The sequence below is a fragment of the Eubalaena glacialis genome, chromosome 17 (genome assembly GCF_028564815.1).
Source record: "Eubalaena glacialis isolate mEubGla1 chromosome 17, mEubGla1.1.hap2.+ XY, whole genome shotgun sequence".
Lineage (NCBI taxonomy): Eukaryota > Metazoa > Chordata > Mammalia > Artiodactyla > Balaenidae > Eubalaena > Eubalaena glacialis.
The window spans coordinates 65,334,706-65,352,605 of NC_083732.1; the positions used below are offsets into that span (position 1 = coordinate 65,334,706).

The following is a 17,900-nucleotide window of genomic DNA, read 5'->3' on the forward strand; positions in this document are numbered from 1 at the left end:
CCATTGCCAGACCCCCATGTTCAGAAGCCTGACGTGGGGCTCAGAACCTTCACTCCAGTGGGTGGACTTCTTTGGTATAAGTGTTCTCCAGTCTGTGAGTCACCCACCCAGCAGTTATGGGATTTGATTTTACTGTGATTGCACCCCTCCTACCATCTCACTGTGGCTTCTTCTCCTTTGTCTTTGGATGTGGGGTATCTTTTTTGGTGAGTTCCCATGTCTTCCTGTCGATGATCGTCCAGCAGCTAGTTGTGATTGTGGTGTTCTCACAAGAGGAAGTGAGAGCATGTCCTTCTACTCCGCCATCTTGGTTCCTAGCCCAGATCATCTTTTCTTAAGGCCATTCTCTCATATAATATTTATAAAGCTAAATAAGTTGTTAGTTGTCAAAGCAATCATTTAAAATATGTTAAACATTTCAACTACCTCTTTTCAAATCCATTTTTATTACTATGCAATCTACTGTGAATGATGAGAGTGTGATACCCAGAGTTAGGTAGACTTGGGTTCAAATTCATTTCTTCAATTAACATTTCAATGTCTATTATGTCCCAAACACTAGGGATCTAGTTACAAACTAAAATCCATGCCCTTTAGGGAGTTTATATTCTAGTCTATGCTAAAAGCAAATGTTAAGATAAGTATACTATTTGATATTATTCTCTGCTGTAATTCTTATGACATGTGAGACCTTGGGTAAGTCAATTAACTGCTCTGAATTTCAGTCTCCATTATCTGAAAACTGTGGATAATGATAGTAGTAATTCATAAAGTTTTTGTGAGAATACTTGAGATAATGCATATAAAATAATTATCAAAACATCTAGGAAAAATAGGCAAAACATCAAATAATATTACGGTGATTATTAACAAAACGTTAGCTGTTTTCCCTGCTATATATACATCATGTATTGCCTAATGGTTTCACCTAAACCATATCAGTATTCGAAGAAAAATCACTTTCTCTTCTTTTTTTCCCCATTTTTGTATATTTCACAGTGTGCAGTTGCTGGTGATGTTTTTAGTGCTGAGATGAAGTCCTTAGGAAACCCTACTGTGTTTTAAAAATATTTTAATAATAGCAATGATCTATCTCACTTTCTAGAGCTCATTTCCTGGATATTAATAAATTAGTGATTAGTGGATCATTCCTTTAGAAGCATTGTATACTCCAGGCATTTTCAGTTATGATGGGTTCAAAGAGCAGTTATGGTTCCTGACTATTAAACCTATTCTCATCTCCACAGCATGACCCAAAGAACAACACATTATATTCTTGCCACAGTTAAATCTAGTAGCCATATTACTCAAACATATAAGAGTTTTTGGGTTTTCATTTTGGTTTTAACATAAATAGGCAATTTATTAGAGAAACTTTAATGCTAAGATCAATTTTTGATAATATGAATGGTAAACTAAATGTAACCAACAATGTATGCTTTCTGAATTAACACAGTTTTTGATCCTTGAAAAATAATATTCAGATTATTGTTCTATGATTGATTACTTTTAAGATACTATGACTATTTATGTTCACATACATACTTTGATGAGCTAGTTTTAATTTTTCATGACTTACATGCCATTTACGATAATAGAGATATATTAATTTTACAATGATTTCTATGATAGTGATCCACTATGAGAAATCAGAATAAAAAAATAACTACAGGGACTTCCCTGGCGGTCCAGTTGGTTAAGACTCTGTGCTTCCACTGCAGGGGGCATGGGTTCAATCCCTGGTTGGGGAACTAAGATCTCACATGCCACATGGCACAGCCAAAAAAAAAATAAAAAGAAAAAAACAGAAAATAACTACCGAAACCATCTAAAATATAATAAGATCTAAGAAATAAATAGTTGTGGAGAATGATTAATTTATGAGCCCCACTATTAATACCAGAAGCAAACATACACTGATTTTATTTCATGTGTGTTTTTTAAACTTTTTATTTTATATTGGAGTATAGTTGATGAACAATGTTGTGTTAGTTTCAGTTGTACAACAAAGTGATTCAGTTATACACATACATGTATCTACACTTTTTCGAATTCTTTTCCCAATTTGGCTGTTACAGAATGTTGAGCAGAGTTCCCTGTGCTATGCAGTAGGTCCTTGTTGGTTACCCATTTTAAATATAGCAGAGTGTACCTGTCGATCCCAAACTCCCTAAATATCCCTCCCCCACAACCCTTCCCCCCGATAACCATAAGTTCATTGTCTAAGTCTGTGAATCTGTTTCTGTTTTGTAAATAAGTTCACTTGTATCATTTTTTTTAGATCCCACATCTAATATATGTGTATATTAGATATCATATGATATTTCTCTTTCTCTGACTGACTTACTTCACTCAGTATGACAATCTCTAGGTCCATCCATGTTGCTGCAAGTGGCATTATTTCATTCTTTTAATGTCTGAGTAACATTCCATTGTATATATGTACCACACCTTCTTTATCCATTCTTCTGTCGATGGAAATTTAGGTTGCTTCCGTGTCTTGGCTATTGTAAACAGTGCTGCAATGAACAACGGGGTGGAGTATCCTTTCGGACCATGTTTTTCTCTGTGTATATACCCAGGAGTGGGATTGCAGGATCATATAGTAGCTCTATTTTTAGTTTCTTAAGGAACCTCCATATTGTTTTCCATAGTGGCTGCACCAATTTACATTCCCACCAACAGTGTAAGAGGGTTCCATTCTCTCCACACCCTCTCCAGCATTTACTGTTTGTGGATTTTTTGATGATAGCCATTCTGACTGGTGTAAGGTGATATCTCATTGTAGTTTGTATGGGAACACAAAAGACCCTGAATAGCCAAAGCAATCTTGAGAAAGAAAAGTGGAACTGGAGGAGTCAGGCTCCCTGACTTCAGACCATACTACAAAGCTATAGTCATCAAAACAGTACAGAACTGGCACAAAAATAGAAATATAGATCAATGGAACAGGATAGAGAGCCCAGAAATAAATCCATGCACCTATGGTCAATTAATCTATGATGAAGGAGGCAAGACTATACAATGGAGGAAAGACAGTCTCTTCAATAAATGGTGCTGGGAAAACTGGACAGCTACATGTAAAAAAAATGAAATTAGAACATTCTTTAACACCATACAAAAAAATAAACTCAAAATGGATTAAAGACCTAAATGTGAGACCAAACACTATAAAACTCTTAGAGGAAAAGATAGGCAGAACACACTCTGACATAAATCACAGCAATATCTTTTTTGATCCATCTTCCAGAGTAATGGAAATAAAAACAAAAATAAACAAATGGGACCTAATTAAACTCAAAAGCTTTTGCACAACAAAGGAAACCATAAACAAAATGAAACAACAACCCACAGAATGGGAGAAAATATTTGCCAATGATGTGACCGACAAGGGATTAGTCTCCAAAATTTACAAACAGCTCATGTGGCTTAATATCATCAAAATAAACAACCCAATCAAAAAGTGGGCAGAAGACCTAAATAGACATTTCTCCAAAGAAGACATACAGATGGCCAAGAGACACATAAAAAGATGTTCAACATCACTAATTATTAGAGAAATGCAAATCATGCGAGTTTCTGATTCTCCATTTGCCATCACCATGGCTCCACCTCCAGATCCTTTCTCTGTCCTTCTCAGCCTTGTTATGGACTGAACCTGTGGGCTAAGTCAACCAGGCCCTCTTTACCTCTGGTTTTCAGTTGTGTTCAGAGGGTGGGATGCATTGGCAGGAGACTGATGAGCAGAACAGAGAGGTCAGTGTATTTCTATCCCTATTCCCTGCCTGTCTTGTTGTCATGGTATTGCAAGGTGCTGAGTCCCTCTAGGATAAAGGCACCAACTCTGACTCCAGCTTCATTACCCCAGTTCCCTATCTTTGTTACTCCACACAGTAGTGGTGTTGGCTTCCTGCTTCTGGTTAGTTTCCAGTTGTCTCAACATCCCTTTTATGGTTCCTTTAACCCTACCCATACCTCTGTAACTATCTTCATTAACTTTTCTTCAGTTAGGCTTTTGGAGTAGAAGTCCATTTCTTTTCTTTTTTTTTTTTGAATTTTATTTATTTTTTTATACAGCAGGTTCTTATTAGTTATCTATTTTATACATATTAGTGTATATACGTCAATCCCAACCTCCCAATTCATCCCACCACCACCACCTTCCCACCACTTTCCCCCCTTTGTGTCCATACATTTGTTCTCTACATCTGTGTCTCTATTTCTGCCCTGCAAACCAGTTCATCTGTACCATTTTTCTAGGTTCCACATATATGCGTTAATATACAATATTTGTTTTTCTCTTTCTGACTTAGAAGTCCACTTCTTGATGGGCTTTTTATTTCTAAACACTGCAAGGTGATGTTGGTATTGTTATTTTGGAAAATCATGCATCGTTGGGTTAAGGGCATAGTTTAGAGCCATACTGCCTGGGTTTGAATCTCAGCTCCATCACCAGCAAATTGCTTAATCTCACTGTGACTCAGTTACCTTACTTGTAAAATGGACACAATAACTTTGTACCTGTCTCAGAGGATTGCTTTGGGATTATTAAATGTGTGATTTCACATAAATCACTTTAATCCATGAGTTATAGTGAACGCACACTAAATGTTACTTATTCTTATTTTATTTGTAATAAAAATGTTATTTAATGAGGTAAAAGGACAATGAATCCATTCTTGACAAGGTATAAAATGTTTTCTGGGAAGGTGAAGTAGTACTATGAAAATGTTAGTGCAAATAATTGCTTTTCCTACAGGGTGGTTCACAACCTGTATTAGATCAGGTTATAGTTTGTTAAATAAAAGCTTTTCCAGTACATTTTTAATGCCATATAAAACATATTTTCTTTCTCTGATCATTTTTCCTTCACATAGAATGATTCTGTACAGGCATACCTCGTTTTATTGTGCTTTGTTTTATTGCACTTCACAGATGTTGCATTTTTTACAAATTGAAGGACTGTGGCAAGCCTATATCGAGCAAGCCTATCAGTGACATTTTCCAACAGCATTTGCTCACTTTATGTCTCTGTGTTACGTTTTGGTAATTATCACTATATTTTAAACTTTTTCATTATTATTATTATCTCTATTATGGTGATTTGTGATCAGTGGTCTTCAGTGTTACTATTGTAATTGTTTTGGGGCACCACAAACTGCACCTGTAAGACTGAACTTACTAGAGAGATGTTGTGTGTGTTCTGACTGTTCTACTGACTTTCCAACCATATCCCTCCCTCTCCTTGGTCTTCCCTATTCCTTGAGATGCAACAATAATAAAATTAGGCCAATTAATAACCCTACAATGGCCTGTAAGTGTGCAAGGGAAAGGAAGAGCCATGTCTCTCACTTTAAATCAAAAGCTAGAAATAATTAAGCTTAGTGAGGAAGGCATGCCAAGAAGCTGAAATAGGCTGAAAGCTTGGGCCTCTTGCACCAAACTGTTAGCTTAGTTGTGAATGCAAAGGAAAAGTTTTTGAAGGAAAGTAGAAGTGCTGGTCCACTTTAGTTGAATGTTTAGTTATTGAAACAAATTACATTTTTCTTTTTACAGCAAGAAAGCTGCCTCTGGCCATGTCAAATTCATGCAAATGGTTACCAATATTTTACAAATGCTGCCTACATTTAAAAAATGAGATAAAGTCTCTGAGTCCTTGACTAAGGGCATTATAGATATTCTTACCATATAAACTATTGTCAGAAAGGTTACATATTTGTCCAATGAGTTAATTTTCCCAAAGTGGGGGTGTTAGTTTTCCAAAAACAAATTATTTAGCCATTTTATTTATTTATTTATTTTTATTTTTAAATCCACATTTTAAAAGTTTATTTATCTGTTTATACACAACATTGTCCCAGAAGGGGTTTAAGGTGGCTTAAAAGACTCCACAAAATACACCAAGGAATTAGTAATAGAAGAACCAGGAATGAAGCGTATGCAAAATGCTTATATAATCCTACTCGTTTACTCTGGGTGGACCACAAATTTGGCTCTAAGTTTTTAGCAGGCAGTCAGAAAAGGAAACTTAATTACATCATTTACAGTGTTCATAAAGCAAAAACGAACCAGTTACCCAAGTGAAGCACTGTTATTTCTAATATTAAGACCACAGAGAAATTTCTCTTGAGAGGCTTCATAAAGAGGTCAGTGTATGATGTAATTAATAATCAGTGTTCTCAGTAGCAACCTAATGGGAGACACAAAGATGAATTTCACAGGGCTCTTTCTTCAATACAGGCAGATGGCATCACATCAACTTGAAAATCAGGAAAAGCAATTTTATCATGAGTTTGGGGGTTGATGGGGGGGACACAATATGATATGGTCAAGGTACTCAGCTCTTTGCTCTGCTCAACAAAACCAAAGGTACATTTTGGAACAACAGAATTGAATCCAGTACCCAGAATGACTCCGGAGAAGTCCTGAAACCCTTAAAATTCTATGCAACATTTTCTGAATAGGTGCGTTTATTCTTCTTGCCAGAGAAAACATAGTTTATCAGATACACTGTACTCAGCATACCCAGGTGATACACATAAACTAGGAACCATTTCTTTAGACAATCTAGAGAATGAGACTACAAATCATTCATGCTATTCAGATACTTACGTTTTCTTCTTACAGCCTAGCTTATTTTTCCTCTGCAAAAAGAACCTTTTCTGTTTCCATGTGGTGCCACGGCTTGGGTGAAGGTTTCAGGGTGGTTAAAAAGTTGCCTCCTGGCTGGAGGAAGGGGCTCGGGCAGAGATCTGGAGGTGGGGGAAGGCAGGGGGGTCTCGCAGAGGCCGGCGGGCTCTGGAGGCTCCTAGTCGCGCGAACAGGAGAGCCTTTCGAAGAGATACTCGCCCAGTTCGGCCTGGGGGCCCGGCCAGACTGCGCAGGTCGGTCAGGTGCACGCCCATCTGCTTGAAGAGTTTCTGGATGAGCGCCCCCTGCAGGAAGCGGCTCTCCAGGAACTCGCAGAGCTGGGCGCCTGCGCTCGCAGAACCCGGGGCCTGCAGATCCAAGAGCGCCCGGTCCAGGCTCCTCTCCAGGGCCGTGGCGGCCTCCGTGGCGCCCACGCTGGCGCCCCACTCCTCCGGGTACAGCTTCTGCCCGTCCTGGAGCAGGGCGCGGCCGCCCCACTGCCTCCGCATCTTCAAGAGAAGCTGGGCGCCCTTGCGCTTCTCCTCAGCCAACTCCCGGAAGAAGCGGCCCACGCCCTCCAGAGCCACCTCAACGCCTTCGAAGTAGAAGCTCGGAGAGAGGTAAGTGGACGAGGCCCGAGGTGCAGGTTGATCAGGGGGGTGACGGCGGCCTCCACCTCGGTGGAAGAACTCTGCTGGATCGGGGTGCTCGCGGTGAGTCAGCAGTGAGGAGGCCTTCTCCGTAAAGTGTGCTGTGAGGATGCACCCGGAAGCAGGGACCTGGGTCTTATTCTTCTCTCCAGCAACTTGCTAAACACTTTTATTACTTCCAATAATTTGTCGAGTCTGGGCTCTTACAATAATATCATCTGTGAATAATGACATTCTCGTTTCTTTGTAGTTCTTAGGCTTTTTTTCATTTTCTGCCTGCACTGATTAGGATTTTTAATACGAAGATGAATAGAAGTATGGATACTAGACATTCTTCCTAATTTTAAAGGGCGTGTTTCTAAAGTTTCTGTTAACAGTGATGCTACTGAAACCGTGGGTTAAATCCATTTCACCTGCCGTCACTAATCAAGGTGTTTTAAGATTTGCCTGACCTCCAAGCTGCACTTAGCCTAGACAATAAGGTGTTTGCCCAAGTTGTTTTCCAGCTGCTATAGTTTGAGCTGAGCTGGGTAAGTCTGGATAGGACCACCCACCCTTCAGCTGGGCATTCCAGAGTGTCTGCTTGGTGACCTTTTGACATCAAAGGGCTAAAACCTCTACCCTCAGAACATGCAGAGGCCTGTAGCCTAGTTACACCTGGTCAGGATGTCAGTTACCACACCTTTTTCCAATCACCTTTCCGCACACTCCCCATGCCTCGGGCCACCCTGCTTCTTTATTCTTTTCTTTTTTTAATTTTTGAATTTTATTTTATTTATTTTTTTATACAGCAGGTTCTTATTAGTCATCCATTTTATACACATCAGTGTATACATGTCAATCCCAATCTCCCAATTCAGCACACCAACATCCCCACCCTACCGGGGTTTTCCCCCTTGGCGTCCATACGTTTGTTCTCTACATCTGTGTCTCAATTTCTGCCCTGCAAACCGGTTCATCTGTACCATTTTTCTAGGTTCCACATATATGCGTTAATATACGATATTTGTTTTTCTCTTTCTTACTTACTTCACTCTGTATGACAGTCTCTAGATCCATCCATGTCTCTACAAATGACCCAATTTCGTTCCTTTTTATGGCTGAGTAATATTCCATTGTATATATGTACCACTTCTTTATCCATTTGTCTGTCGATGGGCATTTAGGTTGCTTCCATGACCTGGCTATTGTAAATAGTGCTGCAGTGAACATTGGGGTGCCTGTGTCTTTTTGAATTATGGTTTTCTCTGGGTATATGCCCAGTAGAGGGATTGCTGGATCATATGGTAATTCAATTTTTAGTTTTTTAAGGAATGTCCATACTGTTCCCCATAGTGGCTGTATCAATTTACATTCCCACCAACAGTGCAAGAGGGTTCCCTTTTCTCCACACCTCTCCAGCATTTGTTGTTTGTAGATTTTCTGATGATGCCCATTCTAACTGGTGTGAGGTTATACCTCATTGTAGTTTTGATTTGCATTTCTCTAATAATTAGTGATGTTGAGCAGCTTTTCATGTGCTTCTGGGCCATCTGTATGTCTTCTTTGGAGAAATGTCTATTAAGGTTTTCTGCCCATTTTCTGTTTTTTTTTTTTTAAATTACTGCCTCTTAGAGTTTTCATCCACTTGTTTGTTTGTTTATTTATTTATTTATTTTTATTTTTGGCTGTGTTGGGTTTTCGTTTCTGTGTGAGGGCTTTCTCTAGTTGCGGCGAGCGGGGGGCCACTCTTGATCACGGTGCGTGGGCCTTTCACTGTTGCGGCCTCTCTTGTTGCGGGGCACAGGCTCCAGACGCGCAGGCTCAGTAGTTGTGGCTCACGGGCCTAGTTGCTCCGTGGCATGTGGGATCTTCCCAGACCAGGACTCGAACCCGTGTCCCCTGCATTGGCAGGCAGATTCTCAACCACTGCGCCACCAGGGAAGCCCCTCTGCCCATTTTGTGATTGGGTTGTTTGTTTTCTTAATATTGAGCTGTATGAGCTGTTTATATATTTTGGAGATTAATCCTTTGTCCGTTGATTAGTTTGCAAATATTTTCTCCCATTCTGAGAGTTGTCTTTTCATCTTGTTTATGGTTTCCTTTGCTGTGCAAAAGCTTTGAACTTTCATTAGGTCCCATTTGTTAATTTTTGTTTTTATTTCCATTACTCTAGGAGGTGGATCATAAAAGATCTTGCTGTGATTTATGTCAAAGAGTGTTCTTCTTGTGTTTCCTCTAAAAGTTTTATAGTGTCCGGTCTTACATTTAGGTCTCTAATCCATTTGAGTTTATTTTTGTGTATGGTGTTAGGGAGGGTTCTAATTTCATTCTTTTACATGTAGCTGTCCAGTTTTCCCAACACCACTTATTGAAGAGACTGTCTTTTCTCCATTGTATATCCTTGCCTCCTTTGTCATAGATTAGATGACAATAGGTGCGTGGGTTTATCTCTGGGCTTTCTATCCTGTTCCATTGATCTATATTTCTGTTTTTGTGCCAGTACCATATTATTTTGATTACTGTAGCTTTGTAGTATAGTCTGAAGTCAGGGAGTCTGATTCCTCCAGCTCCATTTTTTTCCCTCAAGACTGCTTTGGCTATTCGGTGTCTTTTGTGTCTCCATACAAATTTTAAGATTTTTCTTCTAGTTCTATAAAAAATGCCATTGGTAATTTGATAGGGACTGCATTGAATCTGTAGATTGCTTTGGGTAGTATAGTCATTTTCACAATATTGATTCTTCCAATCCAAGAACATGGTATATCTCTCCATCTGTTGGTATCATCTTTAATTTCTTTCATCGGTGTCTTATAGTTTTCTGCATACAGGTCTTTTGTCTCCTTAGGTAGGTTTATTCCTAGGTATTTTATTCTTTTTGTTGCAATGGTAAATGGGAGTGTTTCCTTAATTTCTCTTTCAGATTTTTCATCATTAGCGTATAGGAATGCAAGAGATTTCTGTGCATTAATTTTGTATCCTGCAACTTTACCAAATTCATTGATTAGCTCCAGTAGTTTTCTGGTTAGCCATTTTATTTTATTAATAATTCATTTTTTCACTTGGACTGGTTCCAATGAAATAAGCTTCATTCTCGACTCTACCATAACTTTGTCTAACAGAAGAATAATCTTTGCCAATATAAACATATCAATATAATGTAAAATATTTTACTTTCGTACATAATATTCAACTATTAATCATTTATTAAAAACAATTCACAAATCACACCAGGTAAAAGGTGGCAAAATTTCTACATGAGGTATATTAACGGACATTGTCTAATGATATCTGCTTTCCAAGAAGGCCATGATGATTATGTAGCTATAAGCATGTTTACAGAAACTTAAGTTAACCCTCAGGCAATAGGAAAACAGAAATGTAGTTATAAAACATTAAAAATTATAGTAAAACAGCAAGTTTTCCTTAGGCAAGGCTCTGATTTGTTGAGATGACTAATAGAGCTACTTATGAGGCAGCATGGTGTTCTTCTCCGATGAATTAACTCAATAAGTCCTACCCTACACTGTCAGATCATAGTGAATATATAAGCAGCACGAAGCTTAAGAGTGTATGCAGTAATAAAATGTATTCGTTCACCTATTCGTTCATTGAAACCCTAGACATAGGTATAACTGTAAGTTTAAGAAAGTGATGAATTGATGGTTCAAAATGCTTAGCCTTGTCTTCATAGATTAAATAATAGCCTTTGTACACTCCCATCCTTTCTGAGTTTTAATACACCTTCCAGAAAAATATCAATTCATCAATGACCTTGAATAAATGCCAATCTCAGTTATGCACTGAGGAAAAAAAATTAATGTTTACAAATAGCAGTGCTTTAAAATGAGCTGAGTTCACATGGAGTATATTTCAGCCTAAAAATAATATTTTAAGAGTATAAGAACATTTAAAAAAGTGTTTTCATCTCCTGTCAGATGAGAGACAAAAAATGCTTTTATTTCTATTTAAATTTCAATATTGGCAGACGTAAAAAAGTGTTACATACCAATAGAGAAATAGAAAATATTTTAAGATAAGCTGGCTAACACTTATTAAATCATTCTGTGACTGAGAGAATAGGTAGAAAAATATTCCCCAAATATAAGGTGCATTCATTGACTAGAAGAAGATAGACAGCACTCTTGTTATTTATTGTAATGACACTTAAATTAATAATGAATTGGATTTTATTGAACACTGCATTGTAAGAAAAGAGGCAGATATTGAGTCCATATTATATAAAAATATTGTCTTTCAAGATTTCCAGAAAAGAGCAAGGTTTGATTTTTACCTTATTTCTCATATACCTTCTTTTCCCTTTATTGATTTGCCTTTAATGAAAATCCCAAGACATATTTAGGGTCAAATTCTAGTCAGATAATTTACTCAATATGAACAGGAATCAAATATGTTGCAAGAATATGTGCCAGACACACATGTTTTTCACTCTCCACTATAAAGGTCTCTTCTGAAGTATATGGAATTAAATACATTGAGTAAGAATATTCTAATTGAGTTTAGAAACTGTACTGCAGGTGTCATATATATATGAGTGTAAGAAACAGTAAAATGCATGAGAAAATATAAACCTAAATTTTTCACACTGATGAATAATATCAAAAAATGGTAGAATAAATATAGGCATATTCCAGATTTATCTATTATAGTGAAAAATTATATTTGACAAATTTATGAAATATATCCATTGCCTATGCAGACTGTATGTGGACTACCTGAGAGATGTTATGTAAGAAGGAAATTTCCAAAGCCTAGGTAAGCCAGAGTCAGGTTTAGTCCACATAGCTCCTGAGGACAAAGGGAAAATGAAACTCTCTGTTGAACTGTAAGTGTTATGTGGGAGCACAGATAAAAGAGAGGTAAGGATGTGTCTAGAAAGGAAATCTGTAAATGGAGAAAAGAGAAAGTCCGATAATACACTAGAGAATAGAAAGGTGAACAGTTATCTCCAGAAAAATAATGATTATCACCAGACTGACCTATGACTGAGGAGTCTAAATAGCAATGTGGATCATTCTGCCAAAAAAATTAAAACTCCTTGATTAAACACATAATCTTTCAAAATATATATTTATTAATGGTTAGAAATGTAAGAAAATATCAGGCAAGAAAATGGGTGAAGGTAGGGAGCTACAGATACAATGAGAGCACTATGACCCACTTTCTCCACTAAGAACACTTGCAAATATGGTAAACGTGAGCTTAGTTTTTCACACAATCACTAGGAATAGGGAAGAGAAGTCTAGTGTAGTCATTCAAGATTTTCTGTTTGCCTTTGACATTAATAGTTTTACTATAATATGTCTAAATGAGGATATCTTTGTGTTTATCCTTCTTGGAGTTTGTTAGTGTTCTTGGATGTATACATTAATGCTTTCTATCAAATTTGAAAGATGTTGGCAATTATTACTTCAAGTATATTTTCTGTTCTTCTTTCCTTTTTTTTGGATACTCTCACTATGTGAAGCAAAATTATATGAACTCTGATAAAAAAAATAGTATGACTCAGATCTGCAAATAATGTCTATGTTTGGTTTCTAATAGACAAATTCATTCAAAGCTTTGACTTACTGAGACATACTTTAAAGTTTCCAGGTCATTTAGTATATGATTCTAACACTGATTCAAATTGATACCTAATGCACTAATATTGTTATATTTTTAATATGAGTAATTTATTTTCAAAAACAGTGTTTGAAATATGTCACCATTATGTTAGTTATATGTACAAATATTGCATAAATATTATAGCAATAATTATAGGTTATATTAAATAGTATATAATTGTGTCTCTTATCTTAATTTTCTTATTAATTTCTTACTACTTTTTATGTAGTTCTGAGTAGCTTTTTTAAGCTGGAAGTCAAAATTAAATGGGAAACAATCTTGTCTAGAGATTCACGCAGCAACACAGTTGCAGAGAATGTGTGGAATATAACTAGTACATTTTTTACTTCCCAATAAATTATTTTTAGATTTCTTCTATTCAGTAATTTTAATATATCATATTCTATGTTGAGTTTAAGAGTATTTAGGTTCAGGGGGCATTGCTTTTCCTCAAGCAGCTAACAGTGACAGCTAGAATAATGAAATCAAATTATAATTTACTAAGTAGTATAACAAAGATATTCTTTCAAATTAATCAATATATCTTCAGTCACCTTTGATTTTTCATACACTCTGTTGGCTACAGTAGATCAGGGATTCTTTACCTTGACACTACTGACATTATACAGTGAGTAGTTATTTATTTTGGAGGCATGTTTTGTGCATTTTAGGATGTTTAGTAGCATTCCTGGCCTGTGTCAACTAGGTACTAGTAGTACGCCCTTCCCAGTTTTGATAACCAAAATTGCCTCCAGACATTGCTAAATGTCTCCTGGGCAATAAAATCATATCCTGTTGAGAATTACTGCTGTTTATGAAACTGTGGATAAGACTAATCAGATCCCTGGGCTGCATCTAGTGGGAGACACAAATAATAAACAAGTAAAGATGAATAAACCGGCTCAATACTGATTGTACTGAATGGTTTGAAGGTACTATATGTGACGATGGGTAGGTAATGAGGGATGCCAAATTCCAATAATATGTTTAGGGAGTACTTCTTGAGAAGGTGGCTCTTGAACTGAGATTTGAAGAATAAAAAGGAGTTATCTATGTGAAGAGATTAACAAAATGTCAGTATCTTTTAGACTAAAGGATGCCTAAATCTGCCTGGGAAATCCAGACAAATCTTTGCTTAGAAGGCTTTATATTTAAAGTAGAAGTATAATGAATTTGTCAGAGAATTGAAAGAAATTTTCTTTCCTCACTCTCCCATGGAATGGAAATCAAATGTTCTAAGAAGTGAAAGGAAAAGAAGATGGTGTCAAAAACTGTGAAGAGTCTAGGGTTTTACCCTATTACAAGCTAACAAGTTAGCGTGCCACAGTTTCATGGATGCTGGCAGAAGTTTTGAGACTCCTGAGTCTGGGACAAAGGGCAAATTATTACTTACAACAATTATAGTGCCCAAATTGTTAGCATTTTCTTGTGCTAGTTTCCAGAACCTCCATTCTCATAGGGTGATGCAACAAGGACAAGGTACCAGGGACTGAAGTGTGTTACATAACAGGGGAGGGACCAAAGCTTAAGAAACCCAAATCTTTTATAATGGCTCTAAATGTGTCTGCCCTAGATTTGTCTAAGTAGGAAACACTGTTTTTGTAATACTGGACTATAAACCAACCTTCCCTAAGCAAGTTGCTTCACAAATATCAGTTAAAAGATATAGTATGGGACAAAAAGGTAGTTAGTGTCTCTGCTTGCAAGAAATGAGAGAGACTTATGGCGAATTGTGTTAGAACATATGGGAACAGTGTTATGGACTGAATTGTGTCCTCCAGAAATTCATGTTAAAATCCTAACCCCCAATATGACTGCATTTGAAGTTAAGGCATTTAAAGGAGTAATTAAGGTTGAATAAGGTCATAGAGGTGGACCCTAACCCATTATGACTGGTGTCCTTATAAGAAAAGGGAGAGACACCAAGGATGTACCTGCACAGAGAAAAGGCCATGTGGGAACACAGCGAGTAGGTGGCCATCTGCAAGCCAAGGAGAGGAGCCTCAGGAGCAACCATGCCTGCCAAAGCCTTGGTCTCGGGCTCGGGCTCCAGAACTGTGAAAACAGTTGTTTACGTTGTTGAACCCACCCAGTTTGTGATATTTTGTTATGCTAGCCCTAGCAGAGTAATACAAAGAGTGAGCACATTTGGAACTTGAAATCTAGGTTATTTATTATGTAAAAAATGAGTCTTTAGGGAGAAAGAGAAAAGCATAATCTTCATCAGTACATGGGAGGATTTATGTGTCAAAATTTTTGAAGAGTCTGAGATTTTGCCTACTTACAAGCTAACAGGTTAGCAGGTCACAGTTTAGTATGTGCTGATAGAATATATGAGCTGCTGACTGGGTAAGAGAAGAATAGTTTATTACTCACAGCAACAGCAATAGCCCGATTATCAGCATTTTTGTCCTGGTTCCCTGAGCCCTATTTCCTGGAGGACCCGATGACCCATGAACATGCAGCGGTTGAAATTACGGGAAAGAAAATCTGAGCTCAGGGAGTCTGAAGTTTTTTTAATGGCCAGAAGTATGGTGCCATTTTGCACTAGAGGAAGACTGTGTCTTCTAAGGATGTAAACCCACCTGGCCTTTGCGCCAGATAAGAAACAATCTCTGTCGTCCAAGTCCAAAGCTGTTTGCTATATAAACATCTTTTAAAAGATAGTCCAAAACAAGGGGAGTCAATACCTCCCTTGCAAGATGTATAAAAACAGGAGAGAACAATGAGAAATTACTTTCGAACGTTAAAAAGAAAACAGAGAAGGAAAAACCAACATTTTTTTGTGAGAAATGTCTTGCATATTTTTGTTGTTGTTGTTGTTGATAAGTATCTTTGAAAAGGTAGAATGGGTGGTTGCTTCTAAAGTACAGTTTAAGAAGAAACAAGATGATGGGTCCTACTGCAAAATATTTCTCCCTTTATGCATGGCTAATACCCGAAATGCTACCAGTGCATTTTAGCCTTTGTGAAAAATATTGCACCACCCATAAAGTCTTTTTCTTTTTTTTTTTTTTTTTTGGAAAACAAATAGTCCTGGGAACAAGAAGACATTGTAACTAACCTTTCGGTGTGAAGTAAATTTAGCTCAGTGATTTCCCTCCTAACAAGAGAAATAGGCATACTGGATAGTAGTAGGAGATCCTAGAAGGTGGGAAGATATAAGAAGAAAATGCAGGTGTTAAAGACACTATTTATTTATTTATTTATTGCCACTGCCGCACAGCATGTGGGATCTTAGTTCCCGACAAGGGGTCACACCTGTGCCCCCTGCAGTTGAAGCATGGAGTCTTAACCACTGGACCGCCAAGTAAGTCCCAAAGATGCTTTAAACAATATTTATCTTAGAACTGTCCATCTTGTTCATATGTTGCAATAATTTTCTATGTTTAGAATTATACCATAGTACACTGGCTTGTGTACTCTATTAAACATATGTATTAATGGTTTTTATAATGCCTGCTAATTTTCCAAAACTCCATTTTTAAATAGATTTTACATTTAAAACAAATAATAGTGTTCATCTTTGTGGATAATTAAATTTCTGCATCTATTAATGAGTGCAATATTAAAATGACTCCATAAAATTCTGAGTCAAGGCTTAAAAATTAATCAACATAGTCAATATACTAAGGTATTTCTGTATGCAAAACTGAAATTCTACTCTTATTAAAAATATATATATTTAATAGTTTTACTATGCTTATGTTATACTATAATTTTTATTATGTATATGTACAAAATAAAAATATACATATACATAATACTTGTAATATGTATAGTTATAGCCTGAAAGAGACTTTTCCATTTCATATGTACCTGAATAACTACAAGTTATTATAGTGTCAAATATATGGTACAAACTATAAATTCCCAAACTACGTAGAGGGAGGGCAATGCACTGTAAAGAAATTGAACTGAAAAAGATTCCTTTAAAGAAGGAGTGACTCCATAATGGATACAAAGAATTCGGATAGACAGGGACAATGAAGGTATAGCAAACTGGAAATAAATCATGGCATAAATGATTAAAGACAGGAAGTTACTATGGACTGAATTGTGGCTCCCCACCTCCCGAAAATTTGTATGTTGAAGTTCTAACCTCCAATGTGACTGTAGTTGGAGATAGGAGATAGTTTAGGTTACATGAAGGCACAAGGTTGGGCCCTAATCCGATAGAGCTGATGTCCTTATGAAGAGGGGAAGAGACACGAGGGCTCTCTCACCTTCTCTGAAAGGAAAGGCCAGTGTGAAGATGTCTGTCTGCAAGCCAGGAAGAGAGGCTTCATCAGGAACCAATCCTTCTGGTACCTTGATTTTAGGCTTCCAGACTCAAAAACTGTGAGAAAATAAGCTTCTGTTGTTTGAGCCACCTAGTCTGTGGTATTTTGTTATGGCAGCTTGAGCTGACTAACAGATATGTAAGGCATCTTTCAAGATAGTTGATATGCAGTCTAGGTAAGATAGAAGCTTGGTACAAATGGCCTTTTGTTACAGGAGATAAGGTCTGTATAGTTTGTAAATAAACAAATGAATAAATGAGTGAATATGCACATGAATAAGTGAATGCATGAGAGAATGAAATCAAAGCAAGTCCATGACAGACGTTGACGGCCTTGAAAGGAGACTGAAAAATTATTTTTTGGTAGCAGGAAGCAACTACAAATTTTTGCTTAGTGGTGAGACACGATTAACACCATGTAGGAGGATTAATGTGTAAGCCGTTTATGTTTTTTCACTCAGGAGGAGAGAGGCTGAATCCAAAAAGGGTTACTAAAATCTATGGTGTGATGAGCACTTGGCCTGAGGGAAGAATAGTGTTGTAATAAAAAGGAAGGGAAAGATGGAAAAGCAATGAGAGGAGTCATGGTTGATTTTATCAGTGAGGGAGGAGCCAAATATGGATCTATGCCTTAAATCCTAAGAGTGTAGGGGACAGCGACACGGAACTCAATTTTGTGAGTCAGTTTGGTGAAAAGAAAATGTTTGAGTTGGAAAAAAAAATTTGAGATG

At 37.1% G+C, this 17,900-nt stretch overlaps 1 pseudogene; it reads right to left on the reverse strand.

Moving 5' to 3' along the window:
• Positions 1–6,808: 6,808 nt before the first annotated feature.
• Positions 6,809–7,995, reverse strand: LOC133077050 (ferritin light chain-like; annotated as a pseudogene).
• Between the last annotated feature and the right edge of the window lie 9,905 nt (positions 7,996–17,900).